This window comes from Balaenoptera physalus (genome assembly GCF_965194825.1).
Source record: "Balaenoptera physalus genome assembly, chromosome: 15".
NCBI classification, from domain to species: Eukaryota; Metazoa; Chordata; class Mammalia; order Artiodactyla; family Balaenopteridae; genus Balaenoptera; species Balaenoptera physalus.
The window spans coordinates 73833740-73846953 of record NC_138894.1 but is presented as its reverse complement, the minus strand read 5'-3'; the positions used below and the strand labels follow the sequence as shown (position 1 = coordinate 73846953).

The 13214-nt window shown below is 45.5% G+C and overlaps 1 protein-coding gene across 5 annotated transcripts in view; it reads left to right on the top strand.

Annotated features, from left to right (window-relative positions):
* LCLAT1 (lysocardiolipin acyltransferase 1) overlaps window positions 1–13214 on the top strand; it is a 261860-nt gene that overhangs the window by 50452 nt on the left and 198194 nt on the right. Inside the window, exon 1 of one of the 5 annotated variants that reach the window (XM_082426160.1) lies at window positions 11737–11981. The exons of 2 other annotated variants lie outside the window; for them this stretch is intronic. The gene's annotated coding sequence lies outside the window, so the exon portion shown is untranslated. Of the gene's footprint in view, window positions 1–11736; window positions 11982–13214 lie in introns of those variants that run through there. 2 more of the 5 variants (XM_082426158.1, XM_082426161.1) reach the window with 2 other exon arrangements.

Here is a 13214-nt window from a genome sequence, read left to right as displayed (position 1 = left end):
CCCTTATTCCTTTTCCCTCAACCCTCAAAGCATGTGGTCTTTGACGTAAGTTACACTAACGGAGGTGGCCAGTATCAGCAAGGAAAGGTTTGTTTGTGTTGTAGGAGCCCTGGTGGGAAGACTATGGGACATATGAGCCTATTGTGGAGAAGGACAGTAAGACCTGACCAACTGTAGTCCAGGGCCAATAAGTTCACAGAGCTTGTCCCTGGGTAGAGAAGGCAAATAGGCAGAAAACCACGAAGGGAAGTAGATTATGGGGAAGGGTTTTGTTTTAAAAGGTAGGTTTTATTATTATTCAGGTAAGGTGAGGCCAACAGATCAGGGGAGTGCCGTGGAAAAGATCGTTTGTTACAGTTCCCAAGAGGAGGGGGCACTGCACACCACAGGGTGGCTACACGGGGAAGCACCAGATTCAGTCAGGAGGCGGAAGTGGTGGGAAGAAAATGTGGGCAAAAGCCTTTACTGTGGTTTCCATGGGAAGGAACAGGAAAGGTAGAATAAGTGGTTTAGGATTGGTTAGTTTGAATAATTTCAGCAGGCTCTGGGCTATAGGGGCTGTCTCAACTAGTCTGGTACCTGGCCTTGGGGAATTAAGGCAGGGAAAATTGCCTAGAGTGTAATAGCTGGATGGAAGAGGTGTGTGTGTGTTGAAGGTGGGTGGAGGTGAACTCTAGATGGTTACTTTGCATATAAAAAGCATGCTCCCGGGCATGGTGCTTGCTCTCTTTAGGAATGAGACCCCAGATGCCAGAACATCAACAATATAGAAAATAAGAAAATATAGTTAGTACAGTTTTCTGGGTGGCCATCCCAAACAGATTATGTGGACATTAGGGGTGATTCAAAGGAGGTCATAAATAGATGCTGAAAGAATTTGAATTGGGCCTTAAAGTTTATTACTATTTAGAAAAACAACAGAGAAGAGGTAACAGACATTTCTTTTTGGAAGATACCATAAGTAATTTCTCAGAGAGTGACACTGGGCTGAAGGTTCACCCGCAGCATAGGATGTGACAGACCCTTGTTTGGATACTCAATTTCTATTCCAACCTCCCCCTACAAAGCCTAGAAAGTCAGATGCTTGCTTTCCCACACGCTTTATACAGGTGGCCATGTGACTAAGTCCTGGCCAATGGGACAATTGGGGACATTTGTTATGGAGTTTTGGGGAAGGATTTTTCTTCCTTGATAAAGAAAATAAAGCCTCACAAGGAGAACACCTTTTCCTCTGTTTACTGTTTCTTGCCTTTGGATATGACTGTGATGCCTGGAGTTGTGGCAACCATCTTATGCCTATGAGGCAGCAAGCATGGAAATGTAAAGTCAACATACTAAGGAAGGCAGAGCAGAAAGATGGAAAGAACTTGGGTCCTTGTTGTCATTCTTGAGTTACAGAACCAATTCTGAGATTGCCTACCTCTATACTTCAAGTTAAGTAATAATAAATGTCCTTGTGGCTTAAGCCATTGTATCAGTAAATTGAGTTTGAAGATACTTATAGCTGAAAACATTCTTTACTGATATAGAGGGTTTGTTTTAAATAGTAGTAGGAGAAAGATTTATGTCTATGTTGGATGGGTGGCTAGATTTGCTTCCTGGCATTTTACTGATGAGTGGCATTTTGCTTCCTGGCAATTTCATTAAGTGAAATTTTGGTCCATCAATGTATCAGTTAGGGTTTTGGCAAGAAGCGGAAGGAATGATTAGAGAGAGTTAAAGGGATTATTACAGAGGTGGAATCAGTGGATGATGAAGCACCCTGGGGCTAGAGATAATAAATTAGGCCCTGCCCAAGGGAAAAGGAGTGTCCCAGGACTTAGTGAGAGCTGAGCTGTATGAGAGGAGCTATGGCCTTAGGTGGAGTATGAAGCCACTGCCACCCTCTAATCCCACAGGGAGGGAGTCAAGGGAACAACACCTTGGTCTCTTTCTCAGTCCACCCTGCAGACTCCTTCCAGTACCTCCCCTTGGCTGAACTCTGCTGGAGACAAAGGGTCAGGGAGCCAGGAGATGCAAGTTGGACAAATCAGCATAAAATGTGTGTGTGTATGTGGGAGTGGGGGGGGGGGGGACAGTTAGAAGAGCAAAAAGAGAATAATCAGAATTCAGTTCCACCACTGGTTTGTGTTAATGTAAAACTGTCACTTCTAAGCTACTCATTCTAGCACCAAGACTCCTGAACTACCAAGGACTTGGCTGCCTTCTCAGGAAATCAAAACCTTTGATTTCAAATACCTTTGAATTCCAGAATATCACTGGGTAACAAAGAGTATGCTAAGTCTCGGCCATAGGGAAACTGTGGGCTAGAAGAAACAAGTAGCTCTAGGCCTCCAGTTAAGCATCTGTGGCCTCTGCCAGCTCTGGGCTGCCTGTTCCTTCCACTCGTTACCACAGAAGAACGTCATCCCAGTGTTCTTGGCAGCAGCTCACTTGGCTCTTTTCTGGGGTCTGTTATTGAGTCCATGTTTTACCTTATTACTGTCACATTTTGAAGAGGAGGAAACCATTACACAGGCATAGAGAGTACCCCAATAATAATAAAAGTGCGATAAGAACAAGGACTTGGGGCTCCCTGATTGTCACAGTGCCTTCCTGAGCATTGCAGAGAGTGCCCTATTAAATGTGATTGTTAAGTTGATGGCTCATGAGGTTAAGATATCCATCAGCTGTGATACTCTGTTGCAGAAGTTAGGGAGGATTCAGGAACTTGTGGGGAAATTACCTTTCTGGGCAGCAGAGTAGGTTAACCCTATCTCTTAAGCTCATAGGCACATCAGAGGGGCTTTTCATTTTTTTTTTCCCCCAAATTAAAATGGTAACACGTACATCTGGCTAAAACGCAGTCAGTACTAAAGGGAATACGTTGATGTGTCAGTTTACTGGTGTCCAGTTTCTCTTCCCAGAGGCAACTACAGCAGTGGTTTCTTGCAGAGCCTTCCCAGATAGTCTAGACATGTACAATCATATATGTATTCTTTTTTTTTTTTTTTGCCACACCGCGTGGTATGTGAGCTCTTAGTTCCCCGACCAGGGATCGAACCCGTGACCCCTGCAGTGGAAGTGCTGAATCTTAACCACTGGACCGCCAGGGAAGTCCCAAAGAAACTAACATTTACTTAGTGTTTATGTTGTGTCTACAGTGGATGCCATTGGTGCCCCACTCAGATGGGGCACTCGTCTCCCTGCTGCTGTGAGTACTGGCAGCTAACGGCTCACAGCTTCCCCCTGGCTCCAGGGATTCCCCTCAGCCAAATAGGAGCTGCCTTACCAAGCTGGTTATGCACCCCAACCCTTAGGCAGCCTGCAGTCAATAACTGACTGATACAGGAAAATAAGAGCCCGGACCCCCTGTCTCAAGGTTGAATAACCCTGTGGTATAATTCATGCTCCAGAGCTTCTGTGAGATCAGGCTGAAGCTATTCTCCCGCTGAGACCATATTCTTACTTAATTTTTCTCTTGTGCCCTGTACCCTGCTTCTATTACTCCTCTTCTCTTGAGAGCACTTCTTCAAAGAATGATCTATACAAGGGTCCTTGCTTTAGGTGCTGCTTCTAGGAAGCCTCCTTAAGGGAGTTGGTTCTAGGAAAAAGACTCCAAACATGCGATTCTGAAAATAAATCATTTGATGGGAGGATGTCACGAGGATCCATCCGTCACTAGTTACAGGTGGAATATTGATTGTTCCTGATATGCTGTGGTGTGGCAGATTACTTCTGGTGAACCAGGAAAGGATGCAGGTGAAAGAAGATGCTCTAGCTGATGCAGCGTCTCTGGGGTCTGAGAGGTATGGAGCAAATTAGTATCTATAAGGATGGTGGAATTGGGTGACTATTGCTAGGCAAGCAATGTGTGAGAGTCTGAAGGGTTCTTACAGAAGCATCTAAAAAGATTCTCATCATCTGCAGCCAGAGGACAGTCAGAGCTGAAGATCAGACTTAGGGCATAGCTGTAAGAGTGGCAGACCTTCAGAGAAGGCTGCCTTCTCTGCCTAGGTAAACCTCCAGTGTCAAGGTCAGGGCCTTTATAGGAAAGAAGCAGAACCCTGAGAAGACAAGAGATAACAAGTGCTGGCCAGGTTGTGAAGGAAAGGGAGCCCTGGTGCACTGTTGGTGGGAATGTAAACTGGTGCAGCCGCTATGGAAAACAGTATGGAGATTCTTCAAAAGATTAAAAATAGAACTACCATATGATCCAGCAATCCCACTTCTGGTTATATATACAAAGCAAATGAAACCGTTATCTCAAAGATGTATCTGTACCTCCATGTTCATTGCAGCATTATTTACAATAGCCAAGATATGGAAACAACCTAAGTGTCCACTAACAGATGAATGGATAAAGAAACTGTCATATATACATATATAAAATGGAATATTATCCAGCCATAAAAAGAAGGAATCATGCCACTTGCAACAACATAGATGAGGGCATAATGCTATGTAAAATAAGCAAGACAGAGAAAGACAAATATTGTATGATCTCACTTATATGTGAAATCTAAAATAATCCAACTCATAAAAACAGAGAGTAGATTGGTGGTTGCCAGAGGTTGGGGGAGGGGTGGAGTGGGGAAAACAGGTGAAGGTGGTGAGAGGGTACAAACTTCCAGTTATAAGATAAATAAGCTCCGGGGATCTAATATACAGCCGGGTGACTATAGTTAACAGTACTGTACTGTATACTTGAAAGTTGCTAAGAGGGTAGATTTTTAAAAATTCTTACCACACACACACAAAGATAACTATGTGAGGAGATAGATGGGCCAACTAACTTTCCTGTGGTCATCATTTTGCAATATATATGTATATCAAATCATCACATTGTACACCTTAAACTTACACAATGTTGTATGTCAATTATATCTCAATAAAGCTGGAAAAAAAAAAACCCTTGAGACTTGGGGTTGGGATATCTGAGTCGATGCATTTGAGAATCTTGAACCCTCAATTCCCTGAACCATCTGGGGCTGCAGAAGTGGGTCTCTCTGCCTTGTTGGAAGAAAGAGGCAACCCTTACTTAAAATGGGTCAAGTCTCACCTTGACCTGACTGGGGAAGTTCGGGGGCTATAAAAGAGAGAAAGGATTATATGCCACAGGGGCTGCAGGTGCTGGCTCACAGCAGGGAGATTCTGCCTACGTGTGGAACCTGAGGTACTGGATTAAGGAGACAGAGAATATAAATCTTGTTTAGGGGAATTTGCCAATAAGAGGCACATTCCCATCACATAGTGTTCAATAACATGGCAAGAGCTCTGGAACCCAGTTCTAATATACTGCTGGCATGGTTCTTGGAAGTTGGGAAAAAGCAATGACCGCATTAAATAAAGCAGAGATGCCTTGGGACTTCCCTGGCGGTCCAATGGTTAAGACTCCGTGCTTCCACTGCAGGGAGTTCAGGTTTGATCCCTGGTAGGGGAAGTAAGATCCCGCATACAGCACAGTGCGGCCAAAAAAAAAAAAAAGCAGAGATGTCAGACCCGTCATGGCAGAACGTGGATGTAGGAATCATAAAGCTCCAAGAAGCAAGCATGCTAAAATGCGTCGACCAAACAAGACTAGAAACCTTTCAGCTGACTGTTCTTCAGGAGGGCCCGGATGACTATCAAGATGATAGCAAATGTCTGGAAGGGGCACCAGCATCACTGAGCAGCTCAGTGGAGTTTGTCCTCTGCAGACCAGGGCTCATGCTATCACAGAACAGGATCTTCTAGCAGCAGTGGAGATGACAGGATTCTAGAATAGCAGAGACAACTATGAGAAGCAATGGTGAACTTACTACCATAATGGATAGTAAGGTTGAAGCGGCAGCCAGGGGGACTGACCTGACCTATGGCAATGTCTAGTAGAACATGTATTTCTAGGGACAAGATAGATGGGCAGCCAGAAAGGGTACTGCTTAATACATAATAAGGAGAGATTAATAGTAGAAGACTGGGGTCAACATCACTCCAATAGAAAGTCATAATAACTTGCCTGATTTAAAGACCAGAGCCTGTTCTCAAACCTAGAATGCATGGACCAAAGGAGAGACTGGGTGTCTATGAGGAAGAACCTGGAACGCCGGGGCAAGTGTATACAGATTTTTTTCAGTCCTTCTCCAAAGTGATTTATGGTTGTTTCCTTGGATAACCACAGACTGGGAAAAGAGGGATAATCTGATATTTGAGGGATGTTGGATATAGGGTCTAAGTTGATGAGGATACCCAGGGGTCCAAAGCACCGTCAGGCCCTCCTGTTAGAGGAGGGGCATATTGGAGTCAGATAATAAATGGAGTCTTCAGGTCTGTCTCTGAGTGGGTCCACTGGCTCTTCTTACCAACCTGATGGTTGTTTCCTTGATTCCCAAATGTATGATTGGAATGGATGTACCTAGCAGTTGACAGAATCCTCACATTGCTCCTTGGACTGTAGAGGAAGAGCTGTTGTAGTAGGAAAAGCCAAGTAAAGCCCCTGGAACTGCATCTCCCCTGCCCCAATGAAGATAGTAAACCAAAACAGTATCACATCCAGGGGAAGATAACATTCACATAGGACAGAAAACATTCTACTTTTACAGTCTTGCTCCAAGGCTATGTTTACTTTCCTGTTTTCTGTCATAATATATTCCAAAGGGATCCGGACCATCTGGCCATTCCACAGAACATCACATTAGTCTATCATGGTGAAATATCATGTTACTTGGCCCCGATGAGCAATAAATGCAAGTAATCTGGATGTCTTGATGAGACACATGCTTTCCAGAGGGTGAATAAATCCCATAACAATTCAGAAGCCTGCTACGTTGATGAAAATTTTAAATGCCAATTATTACTTTTAACATTTTGAGATAATTTTAGATTGATAGGAGAGACGCAAGAAGAAAACTGAGATTTCCTGCAGGTACTTTACCCAGCTTGCCCTTATGTTAACATCTTATATAAGCACAGAACATATATCAAAACTAAGAAAATAACCTTGGTACAATACTATTATATAAAGCACAGAACTTATGTGGATGGTGAAGTAGACCAATGGTCTAAGGCATGCAAGGACATTTCCTCCCAAGTAAAGGACAACTTACAGTACCTTGTACCTTCTGTCACTAAGAAAGAATGCTTGGTAGATCTCTTCAGGTTGAGGTGGAAGGTGGCTAGTTTTAAGTAGGGCTCAGATCCATAAAGGACTCAGTAGCAGGTCCAGCCTCAGAACAAGCAGTCCTGCCATTTGGGCTCTATCACCTGATACATCTCATGATACTAGAAGTATCTGTGGTAGAGAAAAGGCCAAGTGGAGTCTCTGGCAAGACCCAAAAGAACAGTCACAGTGCGGCCCAATATGGTTCTGGAGAATGGCCATGCCAACTGTGGGAGAGAAACATCACGTTTGAAAAGCATCTCTGGGAATTCCCTGGCAGTTCAGTGGTTAGGACTCAGCGCTTTCACTGCCATGGTCCAGGTTCAATCCCTGATCCATGCACTAAGATCCTGCAAGCCGTGCAGTGTGGCCAAAAAAAAAAAAAGAAAAGCATCTCCTGGCATGCTACTGAGCCCTAATAGAAGCTGAACATCTCATGCGGCATCAAGTGACCATGCAATCCAAACTGCCCATCATGAATTGGATAATAGCAGGCCCACCACCTCATAAGTGTGGGCAGGCCTAGCAACAATCTTTTCAAATGGAAGTGGTGCATTGGGAATGAGTTTGAGCAAGTTCAGAGGACACACATAAACTCTATGAACGGATGGCCCAGATCCCATTTCTCCTACCACTGTTGTACCCACACCTCTTCCTTAATCCGTGGGGAGTTCTCTTGACCAGAGGATGGAAGTGGAAAAGCCTGAGCTTCGTTGAAGATTGATAGGTTTGGTCTGTGGATACAAGAGGAAAATGGATTCCTGCTTCACTGCAGACCTCCTGAAGGTGAGAGTAATTATCCCAATGGGCAGGGTTTAGGCCTGTGTTACTGGTCATCTGTTTTGTGTGGGAGAAAATTGGCTCAAGAGAAGGATATACATGGACACTGGCAGTGGCAAATGGCTTAGCTGGCTTGTCAGGGGGTCTGGAAGGAGCAAGCTTGGAAGACTGGAGACAGGAAAACCTGGGGTAGAGACCTAAGGGAGTGAACATAAATTGTGAGAATCTTTGTATCATATGCTAATGATCCCCAAAGAACATTCAACACAGCTTGGCAGAAGAGTTAGGATTAAGGGCATCAAAATACTAAAATCCTTGTAGTACTTTGTTGAGTGAAGGTGTAACCGAAAGTGGGGTCCGGCTGCTCACCACTCAAAAGCCAATAAAGAGGCAGGGTTGGTGGAAAGGAAAGTTTGCTTTATTTTGGACTCCAGCAACAGCAGGGGGTGGGGCAGACACCTGTCCAAAGGCCAACTCCCCCCCCACCACCTCCCCCGCCCAACAATCAGGGGGCAAGAGCTTTTATAGACAGAGGCAGGGGGCCACATGCAGAAACAGCACAGTCAGCTCTGACAGTCATCCTGAAATTGGTCATGGTGGTCTGACCAGAGTCATCTTGATTGTTTTAAGTACAATTAATCTTTAGTTCCAGGGTCGGTTTGTTCCCATTTCCTTGAGGCCAATTCTCAGAATTGTGGCAGCTTATGTCATGGCTACAGTCTGGTCATCATGTAGTTAACTTCTTCCGTCTGGTGGGGCTTTCAGTATCAGACAGCTCACAGGTTATGGCTCAGAATATTATCTCTAGCCCTTGAGAAGGAACTAAAGGTCCTTGACTTTGCTTAATGACTTAACTATTATTATTTGGTCTCCTTTGACTGTTTTCCTTTGTTTCTGCAGTTTCCCACTTTTCTGATTAAACTTATTCTTTGGCTAAAATTTTTCTACAGACAAAAGGCGGGTGGAGGACATGGGCGGCGAAGGACCATAGGATCCTGCTCTGTTTCAAAGGGGGATAGGAGGGTCTTTTGGTATTTATAACAAGCCTCTCTGAACCTGTGTTTATGCTAGTGAGTTGATTCTGGGAGCATGGAGGCTGGATGTCAGAGAGACCAACCCTGAGATTGGAGGGTTCAAACTTTCAACTCCACCCTTCAACCTCCAGGGAGGGGGTTGAGTTAATCATTAGTGGTCAGTGATTTAATCAATCATGCCTAGGTAATAAAATCTCCTTAAAAAACACTGACAACAGGGTTCTGAGAGTTTCCTGGTTGGTGTAATCAGCGAGGTGCTGGGAGGGTGACACACCCAGAAGGGGAATGAAAGCTCTGAGTACCCTCTCTGCAACCAATACGTTGCCCTACGTATCTCTTCCATTTGACTGTTCCTGAGTTGTATCCTTTATAATAAACCAGTAAATGTAAGTAAAGCGTTCTCCTGAGTTCTGTGATCTGTTCTAGCAAATTGGACCCTGAGCAGGGCATTGTGGGATGCCCCGATTTACAGCCAGTTTGTCAGAAGTATCCAAGGCCCAGACTTTCTCTCTTTTTTTTCTTTTTTTGGCCACACCGCGCAGCATGTGGGATCTTGCTTCCCCGACCAGGGATCGAACCCGCGCACCCTGCAGTGGAAGTGTGGAGTCTTAACCACTGGACCACCAGGGAAGTTCTGAGACCCAGACTTTCTATTGGTGTCTGAAGTGGGGAGCAGTTTTGTGGAACTAAGCCCTTAACCTGTGGGGTCTGCATTAATTCCAAGCAGTTAGTGTCAAAACTGAATTACATTGCAGGACACCTAGTTGGTGTCCACAGAGAACTGGAGAACTGCTTGGTGTGGAGAAGCCACACATGTGGTGGGTGTCAGAAGTAGTTTGGGTAAAAAAGAGCTAATACCTTCAGACTCCATAGTTTTGACCCTTTCCTTCAGGTTCTACCATACCACTCCACCCTCCAAAAAAGCCTAAGGCTAGGAAAGTGAAATAGAGAAGAAACCAGGATGATTCATCAAGTCAGTTAAACTTTATTCAACATCTGCTGTGTTCAAATGTGTCGTGTTCTCTTCCTCAGTTGGCACTGTTTGTTTTAGGAGTTGCAGAGATGCAAAGATAAACTATTATATAATCCCTTCTTTCAAAACCCGTCTCCAATGCCTTCAGGGTTTTCCCACTGGCCTCTGACAAGAAAGTTAAAAACTTGTAGGGGTTGGAGGGGGGGGGGAAGAAAAGAATTTAGAGAACTTTTATATTAGTGATCTTACTTTACAGATAAAAAACGAGGCCTAAGGTCACAGGGGTAATTGACAGAGCTGGCTTTTGTATTGGTGTTTCCTTCTGTTGTTTATCTTCATTTTCTAACACAATTTCAGCATATCTTAAAATATTTCAATATTTCTGAACAAAATTGGAGAGTCTGTGAAGCTGATTTAGAAAAAGAACAAGGGAACTCTTGATTCACAGAAAGCTCTGGAATATATATATATATATATATATATATATATATATATATATATATATATATTTTTTTTTTTTTTGGCTGCGATGCATGGCTTTCAGGACCTTCGTTCCCTGACCAGGGATTGAACCCAGGCCCAGGCAGTGAGAGTGCCAAGTCCTAAACACTGGACCACCAGGGAATGCCCATGGAATATAATTTAGCTCTACTGAAGCTATGCATCCCAAACCTAGATGTTCATTATTGTTACACTACAAATATATGAGGACAGGAATCTTGTACTTTGAAAAAAAATTCATCCCCTTCTGTGCCTTGCTGAATAAATGAATAAAACACATAAACATACGTAAAGTGGCTAAGTGTGTGATGGGTGGCTATGTTTATTTTTTTTAGGATTTTAATTCAGTGAATCTTTGTTGAAGACTCGCAGGAGGAAGGCATCGTGCAGGAAATGAAAAAAGGTTTAATCACAGCCCCACCATTATGGAGCTTTAGAGTTTAGTAGGTTAGGGGACAGACGTCCCACAGTAGAAAGTGCTGAACGCCTTTTATGAGGGTTATCATGAAAGTACTGCGGATGCTCAGAGGAGGGAAAGTTTCCCTAGGACTGGGGAAGCTGCATGCTAGGGAGAGCTTGGGGCTGCGCGTCCGGAACCTGAGTTCTAGAACTGGTTCTACTACTGATTTGCCCCTGTAGGTTAGGCTTTGTGGACAAAGAATATCACCAGCCATTTCAATAAACAAAGGATGTTGTGGCCATCAAGCCATCAGCCAACACAGTTGCCGCCCCTCCCCCGCACTGTGCACCCTGAGGGAGTTCAGGATGGAAAAAAAACAGGATACTGGCCCTAGACAGTTAAGGTGCATTTCAAAGGAATGATTTTGATGAGCCCAGACTCTTGCATCTTCCCATAGGTAGAAAAGTGCTAACTTCATTAACTTGAGATGTCTGGTTTTTAATGAACAGTAACCTTTTAAAGTTCCGACTACCTGGTTTTTGTTGCAAAAGCTCCTAAATATCCTGGCTCCTTCCTTACCTCTTCAGCATAGTCCCTCAGAGCGATCTGAGAGGCTGCCTTTTAGGCTTAAGTCCTCAGTATGTTCGTCCAGTAAAACATAATTCTCAATTTTTAGGTTGTGCATTTCTTGTCAGTCCACAGTTTGTAAATTAAACTCCCCAGATTTCTATTGTCACTTTGAAACTCCAGGGGTTAGAGGGACCATTAGGTTCCCTGGGACAATGCTCTCCGGCATTCCCCATTTCTTATTGCTACTCGCCCCGACACCCCCTCGCTCTGTGGGTCCCTCCTCTCCTGGAGGCGGGCCGGAAATGAGCGTGGTCACTTTAAGGGAGACCTCAGTGTCGCGCACCCGGGGAGCCCCAGGCGGGGGAGCAGGGGCGGGGCTCCGGGGACCCAGGCTTCTCACGCAGCCGGGGACGCCGCTGCCTCAAGGCGCTCGCAGCCAATCAGGATGGAGCCTGCCGGGACGCATTACAAGGGCGACTGGCCCGAAGCCTCCCGCTTCGGGATGAATTAGCGGCGGGTTCTGCACGGAGGTTGTGACCCCCAGGGATTCCCCAGTTCGCCCACGCGCTCCCCACGGCGTCGCGCGTGGTCCTCTGCTGGTCACAGGTGAGAGGCTGGAACCGTCAGGTGGGGTTTACGGCACGGGAAAAATGGCGGCGGCGGCCGGGGGATCCTGGGTCGGCGGAGGGGGAGCAGCCCCATGGGCTCGTCCACCCGAGCCGCGGGCCTCCCTGGGCTGCGGCCCCCTGTAATGGTTACTTGACGGGGAATTGGGGTCACCACGCGGGTGGCGGCGCCGCCGGCTCAGGTGAGAGGAGGCGCGGGGAAGCGACTCCCGGAGGCAAGCGGAGGCGTCGGGGGCCGCTGGGCGGCTTGGGCCGGGGCGGCGTGGCCGCGGGAGGAGGAGGGCCAGGTATCTGATAGGTGTTTACAGAAGAGCACCAAGACCTTCCTGCTCCAGACCGGGGCGGGTCCGGGAGCTGCACCGCTGCGAACACAGTCCAGGCTCCTGCCACTGTTAAATAAGATGTGCCAAAGGTCCCAAGTGGCCGCCACGCGCGAGGCTTGGACATGAGCTGTGGAGGGAAAGGGCTGGATCTGGCTTATTTGTGTATCCTCCAGGCGCCTGCCTGTAGGTGCCAGAGTGGCAGTGCCACGAAAGGAAAGGTAGGCCCTAGCCAGGGGCTGATGTCAAGTCCGATCGTCAAGGTGAATCTGAGCTCCTAGTTGTCCATTTGAAGAGAAGAAATAAAAAGTTCGGGCGCTTAGCTGTTGGAGAGACGTTTTGCTTCCTTGTATTTCCTTGGTTCCGGTGGGTTCCCCGGGAGCATTGCCTCTGCCTTCGAGGTTCATTAACTCTATTCCATGTGCACTTGGCTGCATGTTAAGACTGAGGATTGACATTCAGTTGAAGCCCAGGAATGTAATGAAGATAAGTATAGGTGAAGGTGTTAACAGTAATGAAATTTTGTCCATTCATGTAGGTCCCTTATTTGAGCAAAGACCTGTCATGAAATACAACTAGTTGGGTTAGTTTTCAAAAAACTGTCTTGATGAAAGCCCTTTTTGCAAAACTGTTACGTTTTTGAGAGTAAAAGAAAAAGATTCATTTAAATTTTTTTTTCCTTTTTTTTTTAAGTTCCTATTGCTACATTGTACTTTGATGTGACAGATAGGTGAATTAAGTGACTTTTGTTTTTGGTAGCAATCTTAATTTTGTGGAGTGCCTTGTTCTGTTATTGAGAAAGCACAGTGGCACTTTTTGTTTGTTATCAGTAGTTGTCTTTGGACTGCCTGCTATGCATCAGGCACTGTGAAAATGAGGCTTCTCTTACCTTT